The sequence below is a fragment of the Ischnura elegans genome, chromosome 4 (assembly GCF_921293095.1).
Source record: "Ischnura elegans chromosome 4, ioIscEleg1.1, whole genome shotgun sequence".
NCBI classification, from domain to species: domain Eukaryota; kingdom Metazoa; phylum Arthropoda; class Insecta; order Odonata; family Coenagrionidae; genus Ischnura; species Ischnura elegans.
Window position 1 is genome coordinate 79854249 of NC_060249.1, and position 12979 is coordinate 79867227.

Genomic DNA, 12979 nt, shown 5'->3' on the forward strand with positions numbered 1-12979 from the left:
CTGAGTATTGGTCCATCGGGAAGAATTTCACTGTCGTGAAAGATCACATAACCCTGAATATGTTTCTATCAGATATAATCCGAGAAGCGAGAAGTAAATCAATTTAGTGGAACGCTATGAAGTTTGATTTTAATTTACAATAAGAAGATGCTCCATTTAGTAAAGCCTAAAGTCATTAAACTCATATTTTTTATAGGCTTACCTCGGAATTTATCTAGAACAGTTTATCATAAATGATCAAGGAAAGAAAAAGGTACCATATTACTCGTTGATGGACACAAGAATGTTAGGTCTTACTGGCCGTAACCCAAACAATTTTCACAAATTTTACATAGTTTTGCGTATCCATCTTCCACAGGGTGAAAGAGAACGGAAACTCTAATTCTTCCACGCTTGCTGATTATTTACGCACGTTCGACAATTGAAACAATTCCCTTGCTCTGGAGTTCTCTCGACTTTTCCCTACTGTTATCCAGCTAAGGATGGATATCAAGAGACGTCACAAAAAGTGACAGCAATTATGCATTCATTGAATCCAACTGAGTTTTAGTAAGAACAGTTATCTACAATTATTATGACATAATATTCTTTTCGCCAAAGAATTGTTTCCGTTCAACCTTCCTTGCCTCCGAAGCACTAAATGAAATCCAGGCATGTATCAGTATCGCATTCGATGGAACGATCTCTTCCTTTTCCAAACCTTCTCAACTCTGCTGAATTTCTGATTCAAGACGAATTATAAATCAGGTTTCGAGGGTTAACATAAACTTCCACTAATCGCCAATTTTTGGCTTTATCGCGTCATCAAAGCACTAACCAGCAGATGGGCTCTCAAAAGGTTATCTTTGATAATGTGAACAAAAAATCAGTTATGATTTTTTTTCAGAACAAATCCCATTTCAAATTGTCAACTCGTCTGCCTCAAGAAGTTACGACGACACACGGTACCCTCTACGTTATATAAGCCATAATTAAGTGATGTAATCTTAAGATCGCTTCCATTCTACCCTCTTCACTTGCAACACCATTCCTCTAGAGTGATAGAGCTTCGCGAATTCTGAGATATCGAATATGGCCCAATTCACTTCTATTCGCCATAGAATCGATATTAGAGGTTACCTACCGATGAGTTGAATATGCAGGATCTATTTTCAGCCACAGAATAAACGGAATTCGCTCATTTTCCTGAAGTCAACAGTGAATATGGTTTTTAGAGAGAATTATTCTCCTTCGAAATCCGGGAAGTGCTCTTTACAGTTTATTTGCTCTAAGGTATAACATAAGTAATTAATACATACTTAATTTGAATTCCGTGTTTAATTTAAAAACATATTTTCAATTTTATCTGATTCGGCTTGAAAGCTAAGATACTAGATCTGATTTTAAAAAATTTAACGGGAATAAATTCAGCTCGATTCTCAATCGGAATCATCAATTTACACCACACTGATTATCTTATTCGCCTCCCCAATTACTTATCTGCACATAGTGATATTACTTATGGGACCTAAGAATCAATAACAAAGATCACTATTTGCAGATAAGAAGAACAGGAGGCGAAAGGATGCAAGTACTGTAGTGTTCATTTACTTCCTGTCATGCCACTCAATAACTTTTTATGTCAAACCATTGGCTAATTGAACCGCATTTATTCTTTCTAATAGGGCTCCATTATTTTCCGCCATTATCGCACTATTTCTGTATTTTATTCATATTCGCCGATTAGATATTTAGCATACAATGTCTCCAACGTCTTAATTCTCTTACGATAATGCCTTCCAATGCTTCTAGCATAGATTCATGATTCATTACCCTCCACAAATGTTTTCCCAGGTTAATAACTTCGTCATTAAAATTTTAGGCTAAAAATATCTCTATTTAAAAGAAGAGAACAATAAGTCTTCTAAATTTGCTACTTTCACGATGCTCGCTCTATTAATAATTATTTGAAATTATCAACTTTCCTGATTCGCGAAAACCCCTCACCTTTAAGTAGCCAAAATTTGAAAACATTATTTATTGTATATCGATTTGTTAAAAAAACAGGCCAAAATACTATTTTACAATACAGGATTTTTGCCATCTTGTAAGCTTCCAGTGTTTGAATTTGTGTTCCAGAACCTCGATTACCATCCCTGTCAATCCCAATCACCCTTCTTTCTTTTCTCCTCTCATTAGATTGGATCTTCATAATTTCGGGACTTGGCGAAACGACGACGCACTAACCATAGTGCGCGCCCATAGGCGCCGACTCCATGGGGCTTGAGGGGGCGCGAGCCCCCTCAAAATATGTTATGGGTGTGTGGAAAAAATGTGTCAGGCTTGTCGATTTTATCCGGAGTGTCCAGATATCGAGATTCGAGTTATAAGGATTCTAATGTTGATCATATGACTCTTTATAATCCTTAAAAAACTTAAAACTCACTACTTAGAAAATTTCCCGGGGCAAGATCCCCGGTTTGGGCCCCCCCAATATTTTTTGTAAGTCGGCGTCCCTGTGCGCGCCATATTTATACATAGAACAGTCTATCTCAAGTTTAGCTGAAAAAAGATTTTTCAACTAAAAAATAGTTACACTCAACATCTGATTCCAATCTGCTGAAAATATGCTAGAGACATATTCAGCACAACCCTTTTAACTCGTTGCGTACGGATGGCGAGAATTCTCGTCGTTTATCTTCCCGAACGTTCCGGACGGATGACGAAGATTCTCGTCATTTAGGCGCGTCAACCTAAACAATTTTAAAGCGTACAATACGTATTCGTAAGTACGTTTTCAGTTGTTATTCGTTATTCATAACGAATTGATGCATCATAACGTTTGATTGGATAAAGTTATATTCTAAACATCAGCTTTTTAACCATGTTTAAACCAAAGGCAATACGCCCTAATAGGCACATATTTCCAATCTCGGCATTCCTAGGAATTTCAATACCCCGGTACGCAACGTGAAAAGTGGGTTTTAAATATTTTTGTAATTTGTTTTCTCTATCTATCTCTATTCAATTCTCTTAAAATATGTAGTTCATATATTGGCGCTGATTCTCCCTCTTTGCCTTGCACATACAGCTTAAGCCGATATAATTGTGAAAAAGTTAATCGAAAAATTCTATCAATGTTGATTTTTTCAGTCGAGTAAATTTGAAAAAATAGTTGTTGTTGTCTTCATACTACTATGAAATAAGGAAGAGATCTCTTCCAAAAATTAACCCCAGCGGGCCTAAAGCCAAAATAGGAGGTCTTGAGAATGGAGAAACTTTTCTTCGAACCAGCCATTGCAACATCAGGAGACAATTTTCGTCGTAAATCAGTGTGTTTACACGTCAATCCCTTGAACACATGTCAAGCATAACTAGGAAACAATGTAACTTAGAGGTATTTTCAACCAGTGACCTTCCTAACGAAAATTTGACGTTTGGTGCAAACATAATAGACTCGGTCGATAATAAATAGGAAAGAAGTATGAAGTCCTGAAGTTCAACGGGTAGAGAATTTCATATGCCGTAATAATGGTCATTATCACATGATTGTTAGCGAACAAATTATAACGCGAAAGGAATCATTAGTAAAATATCTAAAAAATAGCTGCATCTAGAGGAAATAAAGACCTCGCCGTGAATTACTATTTATATTTAAAAAATACTATATAATATATATTAAAAAAAATAATTTATCGAAAATGATTCCTGGATACTATGACTTCCACACTCAATTACACACAAAAATAAGTGAAATATTTTTCTGCTCATGACAACTAATAAATATTTTCATCGTCATCTCTTTCTTGATTAAAATTATTAACAGCTGGTTTATGGCAAAATACGAATAATCAATCACCCAAATCTAATGGTACAAAAGTCTAACCTTATCTACTACAATTCAGTGATTCGAGTAGCCATACGTAAGAACAACATTAACGGAATGCGACTTATTACATTTAAGTTACCCCAGACTGTAAATTTATATGTTTATTAACAATTTGATGTGATCAAATTACATAAACAAAATGTGATAAATTGTATGTGGTAAACAATTTTTAAATATAAAATCATTGTCAAAATTCCAGTAAAAATAATTGTTAAACATTCTCGCAGTTAGAGCATACTTTACGACCCAACTGCTGGCACTGGGAAGCAAGAATTCTCGAGGTTGTCGATGTCTAAGAAATTTCAAAATATCTGCAGTTTTTGTGATGCCTGTAATGTGAGGGAGACTACTGCACTGGCGCCATTTTAGCTGCATTACGCTTTCGTGCAAAAAATCGGATCCAAGGAACGACTATAGAGCAAACTGAATTTAAGTTTCAAATTTTTTCTTGAGATATGCGTTTTTAACAGCATTACAACAAACACAAGCAGCTAGGAAAGAAGCTATTACGTATAAAAGAAGTTGCTCCAATTCAGACAGCCAAAAAAGTTGAAAATTATTCACTAGTAACCAGCAGAGCATGTATATCCTTACGTCTATGACTGCATTTAAGGCGGATGTCATAAAGCGGGAATATTTCATTCATTACCTTCTGGAACGGGTCATTGAAACGAGGTCTCTTGTAGCCCGCCCCCCTACAGGAGCCTGGTACTACCAGCGACGCCCATTGCAAGGAAAACAAAATGACCACAATATTTGATGTCTCTCATGCATTCTGAAAGGGTGGAAATGGTGAAAAGGCCGAGAAAATGTTTGTTTCTGGTACTGAGATTCCAATTTTAAAAATGTCATCAGTTTACTTTCAAGTAGGTAGGGCAATTGGAATTTATAAATACATGATTTCCAGAACTCTCCCCAAGACTCCTCAGCCATGTGTTGTCAGCAATTGTGAATTCCAAACCGGCTGGTGTCGAAAGGTTGTTTGGCTGACAGTTGCCGCGAGGCATCCGTCTGAATGCTGCCGAAATCACAGTTGAAGCTGATGACTGTACCAAGGAGTCTGTGACCCATAGACCAACGACAACAAATACGTCTTACCCGAGGATGAATAGATGATATGAAGGGAGCCTTATGGTGAGTCTAAGAAAGAAGTTAATTCGAAATATACCTTTTAAGATCAAATGACAACTTAAGGGGCGAGCAGAGGTTATTAAAGAGAGCAAAGTAGCATTTTCCAACATGTATTTACAAATGAAGAACAAAATATTTTTTTAAATATCTTTTAAATTCGAATGAAATTTATAATGCGATGAAATATTGATACACTGAGGAAAATATAACAAATTAGTTCCTTAAATTGGCATTTATCCATTTATAAACAACGTAGAAGTGAAAGAAGAATAAATGTATTGTGGTTAGTTATTAATTTTGCCTTTTCATCTCGTAATAATTTGAATTTCTCTATAATTCATATATTTTTCTTTGATTGAGTTTGAAGATTGAATGCCTTCCACATTACTCTCGCTCGGTAAGAATTGAAAGATTTTATTCTTGAAGTGAAGTGTTGGATGGATTCGTGAGGAAACGACTGAGCGAAGTAGAACGTATCACAGATGACTATTTACAGAAGTGGAAAGAGGAAACTGTGAGGAGCTGGAGAGAGAAAATGGTAGCAATGCTAAAAATTTAGCTAAAATAAATAAACATAAAATTCCCAGTTGCAAAGAACATGGCAAAAGTAGCAGTCCCATCGAACTCAGAACAAAAATCAATGAACAAAAATTGGTCATTATAGTTAACTGTTTCAGAAAAAGTCAGCATCAGTAATCCACCCGTCAAATAACTGGATTGAATTCAGAGGAGCAAGATTAAAAGAATGGGAATAATTTAAATTTCCCAAGAATGAAAAAGAATTCTGTCTTCTTTTGGCATATTTATTTTCTGACTAGACACTGCCACTAAATCATATGAGTTTAATCGATGACCCTGGAGTCGTGTTTCCCCAGCGAATAATGCGGCCATTGATAACGGAATAATAAAATCCCGCTGACTCTTTTATTATGGCATGCAATACTCGTGAGCTATAATTAGTCTCCATGAGTGTCAAAATGCCGTAAATCAATCCCGAGGGTATATTTATAACGCGACTGGAGACAAAATATGCAACAGATAGTGAAGAAAAGGGGTTTATCCCGTTTTACTATAAAGACAATAGCCTCTGTTAGTGGCGTTATTTCCGCGCTTATCTTTAGAATGGCCGGTTTGTCCAGTTCTAAGCCCTCTGCCTTCGTCTCAGCGATAAAATAAAAGTCATCTCAAGCCGGTTAGGAAATAACGAATGAGAGTGTAACGCAACCACATAGAAAATGATCATGGTCAAATATTCAGTGTTCTATACTGTTCAGTTTTCAGTGTTCTCATTAAGCTAATATAATTTACTATAATTATAGGTATGCGAATATAACATTATAGCACTAAAATTTCCCTGACGACGTCATTCTTCGGTGGTGTAGGAGAAGGCTTGCGCCAAAACCATTGTCGATGTGTATTGTCGATATTTTAACATATTCCTAATTCCAACTGCTCTCATTTACCTGGATTTTTGAGAAATACAAACCGGTAACCACGACCGTTCATGTCTACTTAAAATTTAACGATATCAATATCATTCTGACACATTTTTTAAGTAGTCTTCTAATCAATTTCATTTCATTTAGATGCATTGAATAAGCTTCATTTTGTGGCCAAAATGCAATGTCGAAGAGAGTTTTATCAATGGAGTATACTTATAAAAGAAAGGGGCAATAAGGTTATGGAATATGTGACCTATCGGAGTTAGTGCTTCGCAATGCGCAATACAGCCATTGGAAATGGAACTTTTCTGTGAGCATTCTAAAATTTATTTATCTACTTTGGTTTTAAACTGCGATTACTTTATCGAGGCGAATGAAGAAAAATGACGATGCCACACCATAATGAAACCAAATGAGTAACAATTAAGGAAATAACATTCTTTCCCATTTTGGAAAATAATAAAAAACAAATATTAAATGAAGGTAATTCGTCCCGGGTGGGTAAAATTCAGGGTATTTTCAAAATTAGCCGGAAACCATCATTTTGAAATGCCAATTCATATTCACATAGTTAAAGGTACCACGTGCACAGAATGCCAACATATAGAATTGAAGTGAAAATACCATGATTACCTAACGAAAAGGGGAATGCAACGATACGGTCAGAATCATTTATGACTATTGCAACAAAACCTTCTTACATTTTATAACATTTAAAGACCGAAGACTCGTTGATGCATCTGAGAAGGCAGTAAATTTTTACTTTCGTTGTCGATCGGAAAATTCCGTTCCCAAAAGAGCACAAAGCTATATTAAAACAAATTATTGGCACTCCCCTCGATCAGTTCAGCCTCCGGAAAACCTCGCACTGTAGCCCAAAATAAATCATATAAATATCGTATTAGTTAAAGCACCTTAGTGACTACCTATACCTTACGCAACAGCATCCCCGAAGAAATGAAATATACCCCGCTAAAATCCGTTGAATATTTGTTTTCATGGGGTGAGTGTACTCTGGAATAGATCATCGACCTTGGACTCGTTCAGTAACCTTATGTTTACAGCTTCCAAAAACTTAAAGGAAGCGGAGAATCTTCTGGAATGATCTAAAAAGATAAAAACAGCGAGAAAAATTAAAAGTAATCAGTCAACTAGTGTCCAGTTATTGGCAAAACTGTGACCGAAGCTAGGCCAAGTTGAGAAATAATGCTTCGTCATTCGGATATCAGTTGCACCACTACATAAATATATCACCTTTTGGCTATCAGGAGCTGGTCAGTCATCTTATTTATGACAGGGAAATACCGCAGATACAATTTAGCCTTTGACATGAGAAAGACCAGAAGACGGGCAGCATTCGCAGCAACCTTGGAGTTCAGAGAAAACATGAAAAAATATGAGCTAAAAGATACACTGTCCAAATATTTCTCTCAGAGAGATGGACTCATTAAATTAAAAATTAAAGGAATACACAAGAATTAAATGAGATATTTATAACTCTTTTACGTGGTACTTGCCACAGAGTTGGCGTCAAGTCTCAATTCGCAATTTCGAATGAATTTTAACGAGAAAAATCTTCTCGGGATTGCGCGCGGGTTAGATTATTTAAACCGACAGCCAGGGCCTTTTTACCCTATATTTCCACTATTTCGGGCAAGATTTCTAGGGTTCTGCGGAGGTATAATATCGAAACCATCCATCGCCCTATGACGAGTTTAAGAGATCGCCTCGTCTGTGTAAAAGATCCAATTGGCCTTATGACTCCTGGAGTTTATAAAATCCCCTGTGAGTGTGGTAATGTCTACGTGGGTGAGACTGGGCGAACAATATCTACTCGTCTCAAAGAACATCAAAGGCATTTCCGACTTGGTCAACCGGAAAAATCAGCCATAGTCGAGCATAGCTTGGATGAGGACCACAAAATACGGTGGGATGACACCAGAGTTTTATGGCGATCGGATCATTTCTGGGATCGTTTAACCAAAGAGGCGATTGAAATTAAACTTGAAAATAAGAAAGTAAACAGAGACACCGGATTTTCGATCAGCAGCTCTTGGAATAGAACCCTTAAAAGAGTTATGCTTGCCAGAGCTAAGTCTACGCTGGTCCACGGTCTTCCGCGACAACAATCGGATCTCGACCAATCCGGCTCCTCCTAACGCTGGGCTTCAACGGTCTTTTCGAATTTTCTATCAGTAGCCGTGAGAATGGGTAGCGAGTCGGTACCCGAAACGTCGGCGCTCTTAAATAATCTAACCCGCGCGCAATCCCGAGAAGATTTTTCTAAAGTTATTCGCCGGGAAAGTGTAAAATTGTACATAATTTTAACGAGGTAAAAGAAGTCTTAAAATAAAAAAACTTGCTCTTTTCTTCTTCGAATTGGAATAATTAATGCAGTAAAAGCTCCGAAACATTAATTATAAGTCACTTTTAGTCATGGCCGATGATACATGATAATTTGGATATTTTTAATATTAAAAGCGGCCCGATGACCTTTGCTTGTAAATATTTGTGATATTAAATTTTGTGCAAAAAATTGCGATATAAAAACCCTTTGCTTTTACGATAAGTTTTCCTAAAAAGATCAACCATTTGACACTTTCGTATGACACCTTACATGTAGGAACATTTAAAGCATGGAAATAGGCTTTTATTATAACGTAATGATGATGACGGTATATGGCATTACCACGAATTACATATTATATTTAGATATACTTATATGTATATTAGTTGCGAAACATCGACAGCCTGACCCTTTGAGTGTAAAGTTCATAACGTCTCAGACTCTTGCCGTGCGGCTCATCACTACTCCGCTACTTCTCGGCCTTGCAAATCCTTTTTACGTGGTTTGTTGTCATGAAATCTCTAGAGAGCGATTATTTCCGTCAAAAAATAGGTATCTCTGAACAACTTAATGAACCAGAACTTCAATGACGTCACTAAATTATGATTATGAGTTACATTCATTATATTAAGTCTAGCTTTGATCATAGTTTGGCCAATAGCTGGACTCTAGTTGATTGATTAGTTTGAAGTATTCTCGCTGTTTTGATCTTTTAGATAATGCCAGAAGATTCTCATAGCACTACAAATTTTGTAATTTTCCATTTTCAAGCTTTTTTTTTACTAGATTATCTTTCCCATCCATCTTCGGAATTATTTTAAAGAACCGCGATTTCCGGCCTGAGTGAACGACCACATTATTATGCTTCCTCTAAAAATATAGTCACATGAATGTTAATGCCTTTTTGCAAAAACCTGATTTTACGCGTGTAAAAGTCTAATATTCATTATGAAAATAAAATAAAAATTTTAACCTTACGATTTAAAATAGATTGTGATCAAGCCATCAATCCTACGATTCAAGGAAAAGTACTTTTTATCATGAAAAGAAAGCATTATTCGTATCATAATGCTGTAGAATCGTTAATGCAAAGAATAATTCATTCACATCTGTTCTAAGCGAACAAAGAAGCCAATCCGCAGAAATCTCTGTCACATTAACAGTTCGCCCAATAACCAAGGGGAATGAAACAGGATGGTTTACTCAAATTTAGATGACTATTGCTATGTACCTGTTAATTTATCTCATTTCTCAGAATAATGCCAATTTCATTCGATCGTGAAAAATGTTTGAAGTGATGACTTCATTCCTAGAGACAACTGCATACATGGTAGGTGAAAAGGCGTGGAAAAAAACTTCGCTCGTATAAAAATGGGAAAGGGGATCGTATTTTATGCATTAGCCCAGTCACCCCGTAATTTAGGGGCCGACTATGTAATTACCGCAAGGTAAGTTGCTGGTGATTGCGGATACAGCAACGACCCTTTGAAACGCGGCTTTATCGAATTTACCGTTAGTCCAAATGGATCGCCGGCGGTTGTTTTTTTTTACTTTTCTATCAGTTTCATTAAAAGTCGATACAAATAAATGACTGATCATTAAAGGTGCGGACATGCGCATTAAAATGGTCCCTTGAAGCAACTCTACGATTCTCCATCTAAGCCATGCTCACATTGTAAAATATTTAAACGGCAAATTTTACTGCAAAAAAAAAATATTACAAACCTACAGCAGTCATTTAAAAACCTGTATCCAACAAGTAGGTAGGTACTCATCTGTGACCGTGATGAAATTTCTTGTTTCCAAGTTATGGTTGAACGAAGTCAATGCATCACGCGAGCCCCTAAAACATTATTTTTTTCGTTACTTCTGTGGTGGCGGGGAGGCGATGAAATGTTAGGATTCAGATTGTCATGTCATCAAATAATCTACGATAAGGTTTAGGCCATCGATTTTTCGCTTAGATTATTTCTAAAAGTAGGCGATGGTTGAAAAACGGAAGAAGTAGGGCGTTTATTTTTAACCGACAGTAAAAAAAATGTGTAAAAGTCCATAGCTCACAGTGGAGGACTAATAAATACTTTGGCCGTGAACATATATTATTATATATTTTATAAAAAGAATACCGGGACTATCCACAGTGATAACTTTACGGGAGTCACCCTCAAGTTTTCACAAAATATATAATTATATATATGTTATCATGAATAAGTTCATGACTTCATTAATCGAGGAAAAGGTTGAGAGTAAAATCCACCGATGTAACTTTAGTTTATCCATGGTCCATGTATTTTAACGTCCATACACGGTACGACCCCCAGTGACGACTTTATGGATCCAGGAGACCGAGAGCTTAAATATCATCCAATTGGTTGAAGATAAAAATATTTCTGTAAATAGCAAGATTACCCGACTGCAGCATTAATCCATTAAAATAAAAATATGTAACCGATGAGTACATGGAGCTTACTCCACCTCTATAGACGTAGAAGACCGCATTCAGGCCCTCTGTATATAACGTAGGCTACGGCCAGTCAATGCCGTCAAAAAATGAGCCCTACACTCATAAATATCTCGAGATTCAAATGAAGTCCCACTACATCACAGCAAGTATCCAGCCATCTATGATTGACATATATGGCCTGCATAAACGATAGCGGGCAAAATATTATCCCTGAATTTAAAATAAACATCAACTTTCTTCAGCTGAATCGATAGTCGAAGGACTTCCACGGTGTCGCCCCTCGAAATCAACTGGTAGCGTGGCCGAGCGGTCTAAGGCGCTGGTTTAAGGCACCAGTCTCTTCGGAGGCGTGGGTTCGAATCCCACCGCTGCCACACTTTTTATCCCCCTTACGCACAATGCAATATTATTACTAACCGATATAATTATCATTGAGTTACTTTTTTGTCCTACTCCCACTGTTTTTTCCCCTTTTTTCCGCCGTTTAGGTCATTTGTCACGAAGCGAAAGATTGCCGCAGAAAAAAAAACAATCTCGTCGCTCGTCGCCAATAAGGTGAGCCGTTGATTTAACATTTGAAATTGTACCGAAAGACAAGTGGATAAATGGCAACATTCTCTCGCCCTCTATTGAATTTTCTGATGAACGCCTCCACGGCAAATGATGACATTGAAAACATCGACTCTCCACTGTTGAACTAAACAGTTGAATACTGGAATACAAACAACTTTTCAATGCATATTCAGAAAAAACTTCTAATCTGGAAAAAACATGACTATTTTATGGTTTTACGGTCACAAACAGTGTAAAAGTAAGGAAATAACTCTGACGCAGACTACAATTCTCCCGACTCGTGCCCATAAATTTCAATTTTAATGAAGCTAACCTACCTTGTATGGTATACGGGAAGAAAAAAGTACTTTTCTAAAGGATATTTAGTGAATGTATTTCTGGAGCGCTAAGTCGAATTGTGATGCCTTTCATTAACTTGAGGGTAGGTCAATAAAAGGCTAAAATAATTCCTCGTGAACAACTTATAACACAAAATTAATTTTCAAGTAGTATATGATTGACTTTTTCCCACTTTAATAAATAAATTCCCAGGTCTAGAAATGAGATAGTAGCCGTCGGAACGTTCGCAAGGAATTAATGCACTAATTATTTGAATATATACACAGATATTTCAAATTTATTTGAATACACGGATATTTCAAACACACGCGTGGTTGTTATTAGTTGTCAAAATGGTTTAATGTTTTTTTAAGAAAAACGGACTCGTGCGTAACTTCTTCCATTCCGGAAATTTTAGCCTTCGTTCGGAGCTGCTTTGAGAAACCGCGGTGTATAAATGGTTCCTTCGATTACACGCAACAAGCGATGGGAAAACACTGCTCCGATTTTAAGGTCGTAAGGGAATTTTCTTGATTTAGAACCTCGGGAACTTAATTTAGCTCGTGACTCGTCCATACTCCCCAGTCTCGCGCTTTTAACGCAGCTCGTCCTTACTCAATGTGCACTGATTTGGCGCGAATGTTTCCCGCTTGCAAATTTTACGGCACAAGGAAATAGAACGAGAATAACGAAATACTTACCCCACCGGAATAGCCACCGTGTCCTCAATTAGGATGGAACTTCCTCCTCTTATTTCAATATGCATTATTGCATTCAAAATTTCTTCCGTTTCGAATAGTGTTTTTCGTCCACAAACTTATATACGAATTTAAGAA

General features: G+C 36.8%; 1 protein-coding gene and 1 non-coding gene across 3 annotated transcripts in view; one reads left to right on the plus strand and one right to left on the minus strand.

Moving 5' to 3' along the window:
* LOC124157694 (vacuolar protein sorting-associated protein 54) overlaps positions 1–12979 on the minus strand; it is a 94578-nt gene that overhangs the window by 60753 nt on the left and 20846 nt on the right. The window lies entirely within an intron of this gene.
* Positions 11545–11626, plus strand: Trnal-aag. The gene has a single exon. It is a non-coding gene; the product is annotated as a tRNA-Leu (tRNA).